The sequence below is a fragment of the Rhinolophus ferrumequinum genome, chromosome 25, assembly GCF_004115265.2.
Source record: "Rhinolophus ferrumequinum isolate MPI-CBG mRhiFer1 chromosome 25, mRhiFer1_v1.p, whole genome shotgun sequence".
In the NCBI taxonomy this organism is placed as follows: Eukaryota; Metazoa; Chordata; class Mammalia; order Chiroptera; family Rhinolophidae; genus Rhinolophus; species Rhinolophus ferrumequinum.
This window is the reverse complement of record NC_046308.1, coordinates 24,470,158-24,488,808: the sequence shown is the minus strand read 5'-3', so window position 1 is coordinate 24,488,808 and position 18,651 is coordinate 24,470,158. Positions and strand designations below refer to the sequence as shown.

Here is an 18,651-nt window from a genome sequence, read left to right as displayed (position 1 = left end):
GGCGGCCCAAAGAGGGATACCCTGCGGCCTCCGCCGCCGCCGCCGCAGAGATCTAGGCAGGTGCCGGGCCGCAGCGGTCCAGGCAGGTGCCCGGCCTCCACCACTCTACGAGGGGGTCGGTCGTCGGCCAGGACGGACATCTCGGTGGCCCAATGGCAATCCCGCGTCTCCCTGCGCCCGTCCAATCGGCGCCGGTTGCCGGGCCGCACCTGGTCTTCCAACCAATGGGAAAATTCGCGGTCGGATGGGGCGGAGCGGAAAACCGCGTCGCTGGCTAGGCCCGCTTTGCGCACGGACCGCGCGAAGGGCGGGAGGGCTAGCCCGGGGGATACGCGCTGGTCCTGGGATGGTCAGCCTCTGCACCGGCCCAAGCTGAGGCCCCGCAGACGGCCACCCACACCGCGCCTTGCGGACGCCGCGCCCCGCGCGCTCTGGGACCCGGGACGCCCGCCTGGGGGTGGGGGCCGAGCTGCGGAGCCGCCCACGTCGCGCTCCAGGTATGCTGGGGTGACAGGGACGAGGTCCGCATGGGGACGGGGGTTGGAGAGCTAGGTGCGAGCGGGCTCCCGGCTGCGGGATGGGCTGGAGCCCCGTCGGGGCGGGGTCTTGGGCCGGGAGTCTATTATCCGGGCGGGGGTCGTGGTTGGGGATCCGAGCCCGGCTCCGCCCCACCCGTACGTCGCCCGCGCTGCGGTGCGCGAGACCCTCGTCTGGCGGGGTGGGTCCCTTTGTGCACGGCCTCGGGCCCTGCCCGAGCGGCCGGCGCGCCCCGCACCGCGCGCATCCAGCGTCCGCTTGTGCGACGCCGGGCGCCTCGCAGCCAGGGCTGGGCAGCTACAGAAACTTTCCGACGGCCGGAGGGGCGGCGGGGCCCGGGAACTTTCCCGGAGCGGTGCGCCGCTGGGAAGCGCGGGGGCACGACGGGGCCAAAGGAACGTCCCCACGCTGCGCATCTCCTGCCGCCTAGAGGACACGAAAGGGGACGCTGCCCGGAGACCCTGCCCGGTGCCCTGACCCGGGCCCAGCGCCGCCTCGGTGGGACACCTGGCCCCAGGCCGAGGGAGGCGCGTCCTCCCACTCGGAGTGGTACTCAGCCCGGCTTCGCTGAGATGTCGCCTTGGGCGGGCAGCCTGGGATCCCTAGCCTTCTATTTTAACTTTTAATTAAATATTGGGTACTTAAAACAAGTCACCGTTTCTAACCTATGCAGAGTGTATCACTCAGGTTCCCATTCTCTTTAGACCCAGCCACGTTTAGAAACAAGGGAAAGAGAAGAACCCGCCCAAAGGGGTTTGATCCTTTAGGGTAGGTTCTTAATGTAACCTCAATTACCCCTTGTTTACATCCCTTCCCCGTGTCACCCATGTAACTGTGCAGGGTACACACCAGGTCGGTACTTAATAAACCCAGAGGCTTATAAACTTGGTGCCTCTGGGGTCAATCTCCTTCATAAGGACAGCACCAGGGGCACAGGGATCCCCTCTACCGTCCCTGCCTCCACTCTCAGATCCAGGATGCAGCCAGAGGTCTGTCTGTCCAGAGCAGGTCTTGCCTGTCCTGTGCTCAGTGCATCTCTGAACCTGGGACAGTGCTGGACACAGGAGCCAGTCAGAGCCCTCTGCCCAGCCTGCTGAGCCCATGGCCAGTCAATCTCTGAGCAGATGGTCCAGGCCTTGAGCTCGGCCACAGCATGTGGGGCCATAAATCTGGAAGGCATGCTTTCTCCCAGCTTTGCCTCATCCCATCCGCTGCACCATGTCTGCCCTTACCACCCCCGCAAGCCTGTGGTCTGCCAGCACCCAGCACAGGGCTGGGCACAGAGCACTGGCTGTGGTCAGGACTCTGGTCCTGGCCTGGAGAGGGTCACAGAAGTTCAGCCAAGCCAGTCCCACCCTGTTCTTCCTCACTTGATTTTCTATAGGACACTAGTACCTGATGACCAAGTACCTCCTAGATGAACTGGGTCCAGCCCCCAGCCCCCAGCCCTATTAAGTTAGAGCTGCCCCTGCCATACCTGGACTTCGTGGTGCCTCCAGAGGTAGCTCCTCAAGTCTCTTCCCAGTTCCAGGGTTCCCCTCTGCGTCTCCATCCCTGTTTGTATTGCACAAGGATTCAGGATGGGTTCACTGTACCCCCTTCACCCCAAGAGACAGGCTTGGGGGAGACACAAGCAGTAGGATCCTTTGCCTCCAAGGGGAGCCAGGAACTGTAGCACCATGGGAGGGGCAAGGACCCCAGGCATGCCAGAGCCTCAGTCAGCCCCTAGTATCTGGTCTGGGCTCAGCAGAGGGAGGGAGGGGCAGGACTGGGGTGGGGGACCAGGGAAGGACAGGTGCTCTGGGGGCAAGTTCTGGGGGGCCACAAGGGAACTTCCCTGATAGTGGCTGAAGTGTGGAGAAGGTATTTGTTCTTTCGCCTCCAGCTTCTATCAAGGTTAGGATGAGTCTTGGGCCACTCCGCAGGAGCTCCAGAAATAGGGAGTGACCAGAGGGGAGACACAGGAGCAGGAATCCTGGGAGGGCTGCACATCTTGGCTTATTTCACAGGTCGGGAAGGTGAACCCAGAGCTGGTGGATACCCACATCACCTACACAGCTCCTCCGCTTTCGCCTCCCCTCATCTTGGGTCAGGCACAGTACTTCTTACTGCCTCAGTGGACCCCCGGGGGTCAGCAGCCTCTAGTTAAGCACCCGCTAGCCCAGTGCAGCCACCAGAGGGCATCCAGGACCACCATGGCAGGCAAGACCTGTTCTACCCAGCCTGCCCCTGAGGTCAGGACCCTTCCTAGGGCACCCAGTGGGAGGCCAGAACTCTGCTTTCTCCAGGCTGCCCGTCCAGAGTGGGAGGCTGAAGGATCCCTGGGACAAGGCCCTTCGGTACCCCCACAGCCCCTCACTACCTTTGGTGCAGGCCAGGGAAACTTGAGGTCTGGATGGCGGGGTGGTTGAGTACGGGCTCCTGCAAGGACAGTGAAGGACGGGCCCTGCACCTGAACAGCCCTGAGAGTGAGGCCTCCTTCAGGTGCGAGCCCCACGTGTCTCCCTGGCTTCCGTAGGCTGGCCATGCCGTTACCAGGGTCGAGGCAAGGACTATGAGCCCACCACTCAGGGCAGGGCTGTGCGTCTCTCTGCCTCGGTGTTCTCATCTGTGAAATGTGAGGGTACAGCCAAAGTGGGTGCCTTTCCACGACGCACTGAGTGACCAGTGGCCTGGAAGAGCACATAGGATTTGCCATGGTGCAGCAGGACTCGAGGCTCCAGTGCAGAGCTAGCGCTCAGGCGGCCTGCTGGACCTGAACCCGGGCTTTTCAATGCCTGCGGTGGCCCCAAGACACCTGCCCCGTCTGCCCTGCCCTGGCCCCATCCCTTCTCTAGACTCGGTTTGTGCCCATGGAAGCTGCCTCTTGCTGTTCGGTTTGTGCAGGTCCACAGCTTGCTGTGCTGGCCTGATTGCTGGCTCTTGCAGCCTGGGCTGGGTTTCCCTAGTCAGAGATGCAGCAGGCCTTTCCAAGGCTGGGGGTGGGTCTGATAAGGGGTGTGGTGGCTCCCTTGAACCCAATGCTCTTAGTGTAAAGTCCTTGGCATGGTGGGTGACGCCAGAGACTGCAGACCAGCCCTGAGGGGGTGGTGAGAAGGGGTCCCCAAGACAGACAGTGCCCCCCTACCCTTGCCCTCTTTGTCATAAATCCCATCTCTGGTTCTACTTTCATATTTCAAGTCCGTTTGTTTGTCTACTGCCTCAGGGCTCCTGTTAGGCTCTTCCCCTCCCCTACCTGTACAGGGCTGTTGTAGCAAGGGGACCTTGGGGATGGAGACCTATGCCTCCCCCAGACCCTCCCACTCCCTCTGCTCCTACCCTCCTCCTATGGGAAGCTCTCCCTGGGACCACACCCCGAGCCCTGCAGACACCCCCACCCCCACAGACACCCCGACCCCCACACTAGTGTATACTGCTGGCTCTCCTTTGCATTTGTGGAGTTCTTGGCCTGGCTGGAACCCCACGAAGAAGGAGCACATTCTTTTTGTAATCGTACATCCCCAACTGGGTAGGTGAGTGGGAGCATCCTAGGAGCAGGAACACCTGAGTTCAAATCCTGGCGCAGTGCTGCCTTCCCTGGACACAGTCTCACCATCTGTAAAATGGGGTATTGGGTCAACCCAAGGTGCCGAGTGAGAGTCTATGAGATGATGGTGCACAGCCAGCACTTCATGGGGCTTCCCATGAGGCCAGCACTGGGGAGAAGCAGGTCGTTATTAGGACTGATGAAAAAGGCATGAAGTCCTCTGGACAGGATCTACGTGAATATTTAAGCCAAAATCCAAGGCATCCCAGAAATGTCACGTTCTGAGCAAAAGCTGATCCCAGAGCCTCAGACCTTGGGGCAGGAGCAGCAGTGCCTGTGCTATGGGCAGGAGGGTGTCAATAAGTGGGCAGACTCCTTACGGTGCCTCCCCTTTCAAGCACACATGCTTGTATGCACACGTGTGTGCGTGTGCACTCACACGTGCACACACGCCCCTGGCTTGGGGGTCCCCATTCTTTCCGGCCTTTGGCCCTAGTGTCTTGACTCCTACTCCATGATCCCCCCGATTTGAAGCCCATCCCCTTGATGAAGGGGCTTCAGTGAGACAGGGAGACTCATTCTCCAGCCCCCTAATGGGCCATGTCCACATAGGAAGACTGGACAGAGGCTGGAACAATCCGGAAAACACTGTAGATAGAGCTGAGGGAGAGAGCTCCTATTACCCGTGTCCCTCAGGAGGTGGTCCCATCTGTGTCCCAGACCCTCCCCGCCAGTCTCTGCCAGACTGTTTTTCTTTTTTTATGACACAGACACTCTCTGGCAACATCCCCAGGTCTTGATATGAGAGAGAATGTGTCCGCCAGGCCATTGGCCAAGGCAGGAGGCCACGTGCGTCCTCCCTCCCCACAGCTTCGGACATATGAGGGAGACCTGGCCATAGCTTTAGCCCTTGGGGTCCAGGGACTGGGGAGCTGGGCTAGCCTCCGAGAGCCTCAGGAGAGGCAGGTGGCCTGTCCTACAGGGCAGGTGGGGGAGCAGGGCCCAGTGGGTGGGGGGCAGACCCTTGAAGGGTCGTGACTCCCTGCATGGCCTGGTTGGGCCCTGGTGTGGGAGTTCTCCCTGCTGTGCCATTTACCTCGATGAAGTACTGCTAGTTTTGTGGTAGAGGGACAGACATTATCTTTATTCCACAACTCAGCAACCACACTTTCAAAGGATAGTCCACAGCATTAGAAATGCAAAGGACCACGGCAGCCCCGTGCAAATTGCCGGTGTGATGGTCTCCAGTGGAGACGAGAATGCCATGACGGTGTGGGTTAATGTCAGAGCACCGTGGGATGACCTTGGGGTCAGGGATGACAGTGCCCAGCCAGGGCTCTGGCCTCATCCAGAAGACACTTAGCCTGGCAGGTGGGCCTCATGAGGTGCCCTCTGATTTTCCTGCAGGAACTGGAGCCAACAGGATGGGTGTCGGGACATGCTAACCTCCCCTCAAGACAGGTAGGTGACCTGGGTTTGGCCTGGTGGCATCCCCTCCTCATACAGGACAGAAGAGTGTCCTGGTGGGCTGGGTGGGTGTGGTCAACGGAGGGATGGCCCGCGTGGTGTGTGCTTCCAGTCAGGCTCTTGCGGGGTGGCCACTGTACCCTGGACAGGGCTGGACATGGGGACCTCCTACCACCAACTTGGATTCACTGATGACTGGAGTGAATCCACCATTTGACATCTGGCTTGAGGGACAATCCGTGGTGGGGCCAAATGACCAGGACGTTAAACTGGGCTGCTCTGCCCCCACCTTGACTTGGACGCCTGCCACAGCAGTGCTGGTATTGGCACAGCCTGCCCAGCTCTGCTCTTAGCTCAGGGGGTCCCTGCTGCCCGGAGAAGACTAGAGCCACCGGCCAGGGACAGGCTTTGGGCCCACATGCCAGAGCAGCAGAAGGAGGGCACTAAGGCCAAGCAGCAGGCTTGGTGTAACAGGGCCAGAGAGTAAATGCTTCAGTTCTGTGGGCCATCAGGTCTGCCACTCACAGCCACACTGGTCTGCCACTGTAGTGTGAAATCAGCCATGGACAGCACGTCACCGAGTAGTCTGACTGCCCTGCTCACAGCCAGGGCGCCGTGTGCTGGCCCATGGTCTTACGTGTTATCTGTGCTGGGGGTGTCTCTGTTAATCACAGCTCCAGTGGGACGGAGCTGTGGTGCCAGGCAGTGTAACAGGAAGCTGGGAGGTCCCTGTGTCCTCCAGGTCCCTCTGGAAGGTGGGAAGGTGTGCCCTCTGGTGGTGGCATGCACAGACTGGTGATGGCTTGTAAGAATGCCCCCAGTCACTCTTGTTCCTCCAATACAGGCGTCTGGTCCCCAGCCCAGTAGTCTGCCCCTGGCCCACCCGGTGCCATCTACGTGGGAGGCTCAGCCTCCTAGCCCTGTGGGTCTTCAGTGTTACTGAGTGTCCAGCGTGGGGGGCTTGGCCTACTCGGTGATGTGCTCAGGGGGTGGCCAAGAAGGCAGTGGCCACAAACTCAGGAGCCCTTAGGCCTCCAAATGCCTGAGTGTCCTGGGCTGAGGGCTGTACGACAGAGGGGCTGGGGACCCCGCTCTTTCTTGTCTGTTCTCCAGGACCTCAGGTGTGGGAAGCTGCCAGCTGGGCTGCTGGAAGCTGGGGATTCATTGCCACCTGGCTGTGTGGGAGGACTGAGGTCCCGCCAGGAATCTCAGTGCCTGGACTGGTAGGCCATGCAGGTGCTTCTGGATTGGGATCAAGAAGCTCAGGCTGTGTCCAGGGCTCAGAACATGGCATCGCTATGGCACAGGTGACATGGCACCTGGGGGCGAGAGTGGCAGGGGGCTGACCCCCACCCCCTTAACTCCTGGTAGGCCACCGTACCTTAGGTTGGCAAGCCACCAGACACGGAATGACGGGTCTGATAACAGGGCCTGCAGGAGGCGGCCCACCACTCTCGTACTCGGTCCCTGCCCGTCTTGTGCTTTTCCCGTCCCTGTCTCTCCTTCCCTGCCTCCCGCTCCTGGTTTTCTCCCTGTTTCTCTCTGGCCCTCTCTGTGCATCTCTGCCTCTCCCTGTCTCCTATCCCCTGTCTCTGTCTTCCCTTCTTGAGTATGGTGATTGACTATTTCTGTCTGCTGTAGTAATTGACTCTTCATGTCTGCCCTGAGCACTGGAGGGATGGGTGCTGGTGTTTGTGTCATCTCTGCTCTAGGCTGGGACTTTTTCAGAGACTGGAAAAGATCACAGCCCTGGCCAAGGGCTCCCTGCTTTACCTGGCCCTGGGGTGAGGCCTTGCCCATATCAGAGGGGGATGGGGTTGGGGCCTCAGGACGAAATTAGAATGGGGGTTGATGGCAAGCACCCAAGTCTCCCCCATACTCACCTAAGGCCATTTAGCACCTGTTTGATGAGCTTCATGCTGGACACCGGGCATTGTGAGCACATTAGGTCCCCCTGCGGCCTGGGGGAGCCCCCAACCTGCCTGAGGATATGGCAATAGGGAGCGGCCAACTGTGGAATTGCAACATGGGGATGAATACCAGGGCGACACGAAAGGGGGGCTGGAAGGCTGTGTGGGGGTGGCCACCACCCCCACAAAAGAGGCCCCAGGGAATATGGGTGTTCTTCACTGTGGCCATGCCAACACTGTCACCTCTTGGAAACCACCCTCAGCCCGGCATCAAGTGGCTTTTGCAACTGAGCAAAGCTGCACTCCTGCGACTGCTGGACCCAGGCCGGGGATTCTTGGGGTTTTGATGTTTCTCAGCCGTTGCTATGAGTCTCTATACATTAAAGTACAAATTCTTCCCTTGTCTATTTGCCTGCTGCAAGTTTTTTTCAGCCTTTTATTTTTTGCTTGTGATAGTTTTCATGTTCAGAAATTTTTGTGGTGGAACCCGTTGGATTTTTTCCTCTATTACTTATTCCATTGTTCGTTGTGTTGTCCTCTCTGCAGCACATAGCCAGGTAAATACACATCAACCTTTTCCCGTAGGTATTTCTAGCTTAGTGTTTACACTCACTATTTCGTCCATTTAGAATTTATTTTGAAATAAATGTGAGGTGAGGATTTAACTTTGTTTATGCAGTTGTATCTGAACTGTTTATACCTTGACTAATACTGTCTGTCACCAGAAATTGGAAATATTACATAATGTGTCCTTGGTTTTGTGGTGCCCGTGGCAGGTGCCCGGCCCGTGGCCAGCGCCCACTGGATCATTGAAAGGATCAGGTCAGAGCCTCCCTTGATCAGCCTTTGTTCTCAGAAGTCACTCATTCTGCATGTTCACAGGGACATGTTGAGTCCGCGCTGTCAGGTCTGCCCGTCTGTGGACTGACCTTAGGCTCGTGCTGTCTGGGGCCCATTGGCCGTCCCTGTGTGGGTTTGTGTCAAGTGCCGGCCCTTGCACATCCTGCTCTGTTTTCCCTGTGTCTTGCACTTGCAGCCCCTCAGAGTACCCTTGATTACTGAGAACAGGTCTCCACCATGGGGGGAGGGGGCCCTCGGAAGCCCCATAAGTGACCTGGGCTCCGTTGTGTGTATCCAGCCTTCGAATGCTGCGTGCTGCCTATGGTCAAGGACAGCCCCTGTGGCCCCCTGCAGGGAGGGGGACGGGTCTCCTGATGACAGCATTCATGGGCTTTCACATGTGGTGTCCCTTACCCCAGAGCTTTGTCATGTGTGGGGAGTAAACTGGCCTCTTCCTCAAGGGTCTCGGGTTTGACGTTCTTATGACCCCAGGGGAAGGCGCCACCAGGCCAGGTGCTCACACATGTACTGTCTGGACTGGGAGGTGAGTGGTGGTCGGCCAATCTGCCTGCCACTCAAGGATCCTGCCCACATGGCTAGAGAGCCTGGTGCAGGCCAGCCACCTGCCCTTTCACCTGTGGGCTGCTCTGCGCCGGGCCTCCAGGGAGCTCTGGGACTGGCCTCTTTCCCCAAGTGGGCTCAACGTGAGAAGCAGGAGCCAAGATCACACCCCCAGGGAAGCCCCAAGCCCCTTCTCACCCCTAGAACCCGTGCTTGTCAGGTGGGGCAGGAGGAAGAACACGTACGTGGCAGGACTTGGGTTTAAACTGTGGCTCTTATCACCCACACAGGCTGCATGAAGGGCTCCGTGCTGGCCACTGCACTTATAGCGTGAGTGCTGCACCCGCTTCTCGCTGTGCCAGCCCTTGCTCAGGGTGATTCGTGGCTGGTGGCATGGACAGTGCTGCAGGGCCAGCCTGGTGAGACTGGCCATGCTCTGCCCACAGGTCCTCCTGGGCAGTCTCTGCAAGCCCACAGTGGCTGTTCGGTGTCTTTACCCAGGTCCCCCAGTCCCCAGCTCCGTCTCTCCCCCCAGAGCGTTCCCCGCCCCTCCGCTCTCCTCTCGTGGCCTCCCCTGGGGCCTCTCAGTGTCACTCGCCAGAGTCAGCTTTGGGATGTTCCCTGGACTTGCTCTGCTTTGTTTCCCTGCTTGGCCTGTCCTCTGGGGAGCTGCCCATGAAGACCCCTGGACTGTCAGGCTGCTGAGGAGCCACCCTTCCCTCAGGTCCTGGGTGCCCCTGTCCCAACGTGACCCTCAGCCAGGGTACCTAGAGTTAACAGCTCAACCCTGTGAGTTGAGTCCTATGATACGGGGTCCCCCTCACTGCATCTCTGAGTTGGGGCACCTGAGGTCCCAGCTTTTCTCACCCACAGGGAAGGCTTCCCAGTGTCCTAGTTGGGGAGCTGGAGGCAGCCCACCCCCATGGTGTATCTTGCCAGGTTGATGTTTGTAGTTGATGAGTTCGGTATTTCGAATATGCCTTTAGTTACACTTTTTCTTTTCAAAATACTTCACTCTCCTGAAATCCTAATTAGGCCATTCATTCGTTTGAATGTACTTGCTGCTCTCTGCATTTTGTGAGATAATAAGCCTGCGGAGATGCTGCCAACTCTGTTCTCCCGGGGGCCTTCAGCTCTGTGCCCTGGAGGGAGATGCTGGTGCCCCTGTGGCCTTTTCTGGCCTGTGGGATCTGGGCCCCAGTGCCTGGGGGGGGGGCAGGTACCAAGGGTACAGATGGGGAAACTGAGGCCTGGGCCACCAAAGAGTCTGGGATGGCATAGATGGAGGGGTCTCAGCCCCAACAAGGCCCACCCTTCACAAAGAATTTTCGGTCACCTCCTGTCACCCCATGCCCAGGGTCAAGGCCATAGCCTCAGTGATGCCTCAGAGGTGCCCCCTGAATTCAGCCAGGCTCCCCTGAGGGGCTGAGAGCCAGGAAGAGGCCGTAGGACCGATCCACAGACGCTAAGTGACAGAGACACCAGAGTCCCCTGTTTTGCCTTTAAAAAAAAATTGTTTGTAGAAACTTGTTTATGTGCTTGTTTATAGAAAATGTAGAAAATGTAGGAAAAAAACAGAAAAGAAGGAGAAAAGAAATCACGCCTGTCACACCCCTGCAGCCTGGCATCGGCTGTCCTTCCCAGGCTCCTGGAGAGACGGTTTCTGCCTGTGTGAGTTTAAGCTGCTGGGTTGTGACCCCGCCCCTACCTCCTGTCTGGCATCTCTCCTGCTGATGCTTCCCTAACAGGAGGGTGGGTTCCCCCTCTCCCCGTGCTACCTGCTGTGCAGGCCCTGCTACTCCTCTCCTTTGAGCCACCTGGCCCTTTTCCCTTGGACCTCTGTTACTTCCCCAGACAGGCTAGCCCCTGGCCCCCTCTGTCCCTAAGGTTTGTGCAGCAGCTGCTGCAGCTGAGAGCTCAGGAAACAGTCCACTGTGGACACTAAGGCTGTTTACACTTCTCCTCCACCATCAGGGCCACTGCGGTAAGCATCTTGTGCCCAGAGCTGTCTTTCTGTATTTAAACAACTTGGGTTTGACCTTGAGGTCCAGGCAGCGCTCTGTGTATGCTCTTGTGCTGGGGGCAGAGGCTGGGTGGGGATTATCAGACTAGAGCAAGGCCTGAGAGAGCAGCCTGAGAGGGGCCCAAGACAGCTCCACTGTCTTATGACAGAGCCCACCCACCCCAGGGATCTGCACAGGAGACAGGCCGCGCTCCCCCACTGGGAAGACAGACAATCCAGGGAGCCACACCTCCAGGGAGGTGCCCCACCCTGTCCCCTGTTCCCTCACCTGTAGAATGGCAGCCCAGATGCCCTAGCAGGCATATGTGAGGTGACACCATTCCTGGGGTTGTACTGAAGAATGCTGGTGATCAGGAGGCAGGCGGGTCCCCTGGGCACTGTGCATAGTAGGTGCTGGGGCCTCCCCCTCCCTTCAGCCCCCCTCTGCCAGTCCTGGTCCTGTGTACTTCCTCAGCCCCTCCCCAAGCCTGGTCCCTGAGGGAGTTGGAGGCCTGGTGGTGCCGGCACTCTTGCAGATGGTCACCTGTGAGGTGAGTCACTGGGACCCTCAGGAAGTGTGTACCTGTGGCTCTGATAGTAAGAGTGAGTCTCCTCTGCACACAGCTGGAAGCCCAAGGCTCAAGGCACCTCAGCACCAACCCCTCCGAGGCCTGTGATGGGGTGAGGGCCCCTTGGAACATGCCAAGGAACTTTCGATCTGCTCATTTTGGGGACCTAGTGGCCAGAAAGCCTGACAGGGCAAGGGGGAAGCAAGAGTAGGGGAGGAGAGGGGGGCAAGAGGAGGGAGGGGCAGGGACTTAGGAGTGTAGGGGACAGAGACGGTAGGGAAGCAGGGTGCAAGGAGGCAGGGGTGATGGGGAGTGGGGGTATAGGGAAGGGAGGGTCACCAGGTGGTGGGAAGTGCAGGGGGAGCTTTCTGGGGGGAAAGGGGGCATGCAGGGGGGAGGGAGGGGTATAGGGAAAGTGAGGGTACAGGAAATGTGGGAGTACAGGGAAGAGAGGCAGGAGGGACGGGGATGGAGGAGTGCAGGGGGAGGTAGGAGTGCAGGGGGAGGCAGGGGTGCAGGGATAGGGTGGCAGCAGGTGGTTGGAGGCCAAGGGCAGCCCAGGCCCAGAGATGACAGCAGCTGGAAGGATGAAGACCATGTGCTCTAAGCTGCATGGCCATATGCTGAGCCTTCTACCAAGAACTGGACTTAGGGAGGAGGCTTTCTTGAACACCTGGGAGAGAGCAGGCCATGGATCCCCCTAATCAATGGGCATGTACTACTAGCCTCACCTGTCACCACCTGCCCAGGGTGGGAGTAGGGTAGGCTCATTGCCACCCAAGAAGGCAGGTGACCTGTCCAGAGCTCCAGAGGAGGTAGGGCCATGGCCAGGACCCCACTGGGCCCACCTCCTCCCAGCTGGGCCTTCCCACCCCCAGCCCATCACTGGATAAAAACCATTACCTGGTCCCTGAGATATCACCAGCCTCACTCCTTGTCACACCCACCTCCAGACTCAGCAGGCTCTGCCTGGGTGAGGTCTCCATTACCCACTCCTGTGCTCTCTTCAAGACAACATCCTCCTGAGCCCTTGGGAGCCCCAAGGCAGTCCTTTTCCTAACGTTTCTCCAATTTCTTGCAAAAATTGGCCTCTGTGTAAGGCATGCTCTGATTTCTCAGGGCAGCCCAGGCACAGGAGCCATAGGGCTCTGTTCACCTGGGCACTCTCCTCCAGTTGCTTTCCTTGCTTCCTTCATGCTGCAGAAAAGAATTGAGCACCTGCTGCATGCCAGGTACTGTGCTGGCTGCCACTCAGTTCTGATCTGTAATACAGCAGAGGCCAGGGTGGTCTCTTTCCCTGCCTGCTACCACCTTCAGTTCCATTTGAGTCAGCAGGGACGTTTAGATTTGTTTTGTCTGTCTTGTCAATGAAGAGGCTTAAGAGTTGAGGAAGGCACAGCAGTGAACTTCATAGTGTGACTCTAGGTTCATAGGTTAATTTTCTGTATCTTTCTTTAGTCTTGTCTTCTCTGAACCAAATCTGTTAGAAATTTCTCTGTTTCTAGCACAGGAAAGGTAGTCAGTGAGAGATGTATTGGTTGTTTCAGTGGAAATCTTGGTTTGGGGACTTAGGTGCCTATGTACTCATTTATTTTAGGTTTATCCTAGCTTATTCATATTCATATTTATTTAATGAAAGTATTTAAAGCTATGAATTTACCTCTGAGAACAGCTTTGGCTTAACCCACATTTTTATGTCCAGCTTTATTGAGATACAATTGACATATAACAGTATATAAGTTTTAAGTTATATAATATGATTTGACACACATACATATATTGTGAAATTTTTACAACAATAAAGTTAGTTAACACATCCTTCATCTCACATAATTATTGTTCTGTTGTTACAGTGAGAACATTAAAGTTCTTCTCTCATAGCAACTGTCAAATACAATTGCCAATAGGTTCTTGGAACTGCAGCAAAACAATGTATAACAAAACCAATTTTATCATAAGCTAATTTATAGAAACAAGAGTTAAGCTCCCATGGCATCTCATCAACATTATAACAAAATGACATTGAATGAAATGATGTTTTTCAATGCTCTGCTGTATACAATACAGTATTTAACTACAGTCACCATGCTGTATATTAGATCCCTAGACTTAGTCATCTTATAACTGACAGTTTGTACACTTTGACCAGCATCTCCCCATTTCCTCCACCCCTCAGCCTCTGTCACTCACTATTCTCCAACTCATACATGTTTATGTATGATATGCATATATGAGTATTTTTTTCACTGTTTCTAAATAGCCAGCTCTTTATGCCTAAATTTTTATCTTTGAGTTACTATTTATTTAAAAGAATGTTTTGCAATTTCAAAGTTATTACACAGTGGCTCTTTTTTAAATTTTATTTTTTATTGTTATAAAATTTACCGTCTTAACCATTCTTAAGTGTACAGAATATACTTCAGTGTCATTTAGTATATTCACATTGTTGTACAACTAATCTCTAGAACTTTTTCATCTTGCAAAATTGAAACTCCATACCCATTAAAGAACAGTACCCATTTTCCCCATCCCCCAGCCCCTGGAAACACCATTCTACTTTCTCTTTCTATGAATTTGACTACTCTAGATGCCGTATATATGTGGAGAATACAGTATTTGTCTTTTTATAACTGGCTTATTTCACTTACCATAATGTCCTCAAGATTCATCCATGTTGTAACATGTGTCAGATTTTCCTTCCTTTTAAAGTGGAATAGTAGGGTCGGCCCGGTGGCTCAGGTGGTTGGAGCACTGTGCTCCTAAAGCCAAGATTGCCGGTTCGATTCCCACATGGGCCAGTGAGCTGCACCCCCTACAGCTAAGGTTGTGAACAACTCTCCTTGGAGCTGGGCTGCTGTGAGGGACCGGCAGCCAGCGTTTCAGTGGCTGGCAGCCAGCAAGAGCTGCTGTGAGCTGCTGTGAGCGGCCGACCGACGACTGGCGACCGACTGCCTCAGCCTGGGGGGAGCGCAAGGCTCATAATACCAGCATGGGCCAGGGAGCTGTGTCCTACACAACTAGACTGAGAAACAACAGCTTGAACTGGAGTGGGGGTTGGGGAGAGGCGGAAGAATAGGGGGGGAAAGGTGGAATAGTAGTCCATTATACTCGTAAGTCTATATCACATTTTGTTTATCCATTTATCTGTTGATAGACACTTGGGTTGCTTCAGTTTTGCTATTATGAATAATGCTTCTATGAACATGGGTGTGCAAATATCTCTTCAAGACCTGCTTTTAGTTCTCTAGGATATAAATTGAGAAATAGAATTACAGGAATTGAATGCGGTAAATCTATTTTTAATTTTTTTAAAAAAGATTTTATTGGGGAAGGGGAACAGGACTTTTATTGGGGAACAGTGTGTACTTCCAGGACTTTTTTCAAGTCAAGTTGTTGTCCTTTTAGTCTTAGTTGTGGAGGGCGCAGCTCAGCTCCAGGTCCAGTTGTCATTGCCAGTTGCAGGTGGCGCAGCCCACCATCCCTTGCGGGAATCGAACCAGCAACCTTGTGGTTGAAAGGACGTGCTCCAACCAACTGAGCCATCCCGGAGCTCAGTGGGAGTTCAGCTCAAGGTGCCATATTCAATCTTAGTTGCAGGGGGCGCTGTCCACCATCCCTTGCGGGACTCGAAGAGTTGAATCGGCAACCTTGTGATTCAGAGCCCACTGACCCATGTGGGAATCGAACTGGCAGCCTTCAGAGTTAGGAGCATGGAGCTCCAACCGCCTGAGCCACCGGGCCGGTCCTATTTTTAATTTTTTGAGGAGCTATCATATTGATTTCCACAGTGGCTGCACCAATGTAAATTCCACCAACTGTGCACAAGGATTCCAGTTTCTCCACATCCTTGCCAATACTTGCTATTGTGTTTTTGAGAGTAGCCATCTAATGGGTGTAAGGTGACATTTCATTGTGCTTTTGATTTGCATTTCCCTAATGATTAGTGATGTTGAGCATCTTTTCATAAACTTGCTTGCCATTTGTATACAATCTTCTTTATGGAAATCTCTATTCAAGTTCTTTGCCTACTTTTTAATTGGGTTTTTTTGTTGTTGTTGAGTTATAGTTTTCTTTATATATTTTGAATTTTAATCCCTTATCACATATATCTATGACTTGCAAATCTTTTCTCTCATTCCGTAGGTTGCAATTTCACTCTGTTGATCGTGTCCTTTGATTAACAGAAGCTTTAAATTTTTATGTAGTTCAGTTTATCTATTTTTATTTTTATTGCCTATGCTTTTGGTGTCATACATATCCAAGAAATCATTGCCAAATCCAACATCACAAAGTTTTTCCTTTATATTTTCTCCTAAGAGCTTTATAGTTTTAGGTCCTATATTTAGGTTTTTGATGCATTTCAAGTTAATTTTTATATGTGGTATAAGGTAAGGATCCAACTTTGTCCTTTTGTAAAAAAAACTGGATGTTCAGTTTTTCCAGTGTAATTTGTTTAAAATACTGTTGGCCAAAAATACCTATAGCCCAATCAATTGGCCATATGTGAGGGTTTATTTCTATTCTTTTCCATTGCTCTATATATCTGTCTTCATGCCATGACCACACTGTTTTGATTACTGTAGTTTGGAGTAAGTTTTGAAATCAGAATGTGTGCGACCTCCAACTTTGCTCTGTTTTTTCAAGATTGTTTTGGATATATAGGGTCCATTGAGGTTCCATGTGAATGTTAGGATGGGTTTCTCTATTTTGGTAAAAATGCCATTTGGATTTTGATAGGGATTGCATTAAATTTGTAGTTTGCTTTGGGTAGTATTGACATCTTAACAATATCAAGGCTTCCAATCCATGAATATTGGGATCGCTTTCCATTTTTTTTAGGTCTTTAATTTCTTTCAGCAATGTTTTGTAGTTTTCATTGTACAAGTTTTTCTTCTCCTTAGTCAACTTTGTATAAAAAAGTATTTTATTTTTGTTGATGCTATTATAAATGAAAGAATTTTCTGAATTTCCTTTTTGGATTGCTCATTGCTAATGTAACTGATTTTTGTTTATGGATTTTTGTACCCTGAAACTTTACTGAACTCGTTTATTAGTTCTGAGTTTTTTTGTTGAATCTTTAGGATTTTTTATATATAAGATCACGTCTGCAAACAGAAATAATTTTACCTTTTCCTTTCCAATTGGATACCTTTTATTTTTATTTTATTTTATTTTTTACCTAGTTGATCTAACGAGGCCTTCTAATACTATGTTGTATATAGAAGTGGCAAAAGTGGGAATCCTCGCCTTATTCCTGGTCTTTGGAAAAAAGCTTTCAGTAATTCACTGCTAAGTATGGTGTTAGCTGTGGTGTATATGTATTATGATATGTAGTATGTGTAGCATGATGCAGCTTTCCATTTTGGGCTGTATTATGTTGAAAGAGTTCACTTCTACTCCTAGTTTGTTTTGTGTTTTTATCATGAAAGAGTATTGAATTTTGTCAAATGCTTTTTATGAATCAATTTAAATAATCATTTTCCCCCATCAGTCTGTTAATGTGATGTATTATGTCAATTGATTTTCATATGTTAAGGCATCTTTGCATTTAAGAATCAATCCTACGTGGTAATGGTGTACAATTCTTTTAATATGCTGCTAAATTCAGTTTGCTATTGTTTTGTTGAGGGTTTTTGCATCATTGTTCATTAGAAATGAACAATGATCAGTCCTTAGTTTTCTGTTAGAACTTTGGTATCGGTAATGCCTGCCTCATAGAATGAGTTAGGAAGTGTTCCCTTCTCTTCAATTTTTGTGAAAAGTTTGAGGAAAATTGATGATAATTCTTCTTTGAATATTTGGCAGTGAAGCCATCTGGGCCTGGCTCCTTCTTTTTTGGGAGATTTTGATTCCTAATCCAATCTCTTTACTATTTAGAGGTCTGTCTGCTCAGATTTTCTATTTCTTCGTGGATCAGTTTTGGTAGATTCTGTGTTTTTAGAAATTTGTTCATTTTATCTAGGTTATCCAATTTGTTGGTATATAATTGTTCATAGTATTTCCTTATAATCTTTTCATTTAAAAATATTATGCAAAGAAAAAAAGGAATAAAATATTACACAAGATAAAGGCATAATAAACACAAATGAGTGTGGGTTTTTTCCACATTTTTCAAGCTTATTTTTAAGCAACTAAATTTCTTTTCTTTTTCTTTTTCTTTTTTAAGATTTTATTGGGGAAGGGGAACAGGACTTTATTGGGGAACAGTGTGTACTTCCAGGACTTTTTTCCAAGTCAAGTTATTGTCCTTTCAATCTTAGTTGTGGAGGGTGCCATTCAGCTTCAAGTTGTTGTCCTTTCAGTCTTAGCTGTGGAGGGCGCAGCTCAGCTCCAGGTCCAGTTGACATTGCTAGTTGCAGGGGGCGCAGCCCACCATCCCTTGTGGGAATAGAACCGGCAACCTTGTGGTTGAGAGGACGTGCTCCAACCAACTGAGCCATCTGGGGGAGCTCAGCGGCAGCTCAGCTCAAGGTGCCGTGTTCAATTTTAGTTTCAGGGGGCGCTGCCCACCATCCCTTGCGGGACTCGAGGAATTGCACAGGCAACCTTGTGGTTGAGAGACCACTGGTACATGTGGGAATCGAACTGGCAGCCTTCAGAGTTAGGAGCATGGAGCTCCTCCAAATGCCTGAGCCACCAGGCCGGCCCTTCTTTTTTTTTTTTAACTTTTATTTACTTTAAGTGTATTTTTCCAGGACCATCTGCTCCAAGTCAAGTAGTTGTTTCAATCTGGTTGTGGAGGTCGTTTCAATCTGGTTCAGCTCACAGTGGCCTATGTGGGGATTGAACCAGCAACCTTGTTGTTAAGAGCACCGCGCTCTAACCAACTGAGCTAACCGGCCGCCCCCCTAAATTTCTAAAATTAAGGTAGCTAAAAATATTCCTTTGTTTTTCTTTTTTTATTCAGCTTTATGGAGTATAATTGACAAATAAAATTATAAGATATTTAAAGTGTACATCATGGTGATTGATACACACATACATTGTGAAAGGATTTACTCCCATCTAGTTAATTAACACATCCATTACCTCATATATTTGTATGTGTGTGTGTGTGTGTGTGTGTGTGTGTGTGTGTTGTTTGGCTTGGCTGGGCTTTGTTTTGTGTTTCATGGATTCACACCTACTCCCTTTCAGTCATCAATCTGCAGATCCACAGATTTCCTGAGACAGTAAAAATACTCCCCAGAGTCAGCTGGCAGAGGATGGCTACAGACAACTGAAGCTGTTTTAAGGCAT

At 52.0% G+C, this 18,651-nt stretch overlaps 1 protein-coding gene across 5 annotated transcripts in view; it reads left to right on the top strand.

Moving 5' to 3' along the window:
- Positions 1–263: 263 nt before the first annotated feature.
- The window catches only part of ARVCF (ARVCF delta catenin family member), a 59,020-nt gene continuing 40,632 nt past the window's right edge, over positions 264–18,651 (top strand). For all 5 annotated transcript variants that reach the window (XM_033097712.1, XM_033097708.1, XM_033097709.1 and 2 more), the window contains exons 1-2: positions 264–497; positions 5,471–5,524. The gene's annotated coding sequence lies outside the window, so the exon portion shown is untranslated. The remainder of the gene's footprint in view (positions 498–5,470; positions 5,525–18,651) is intronic.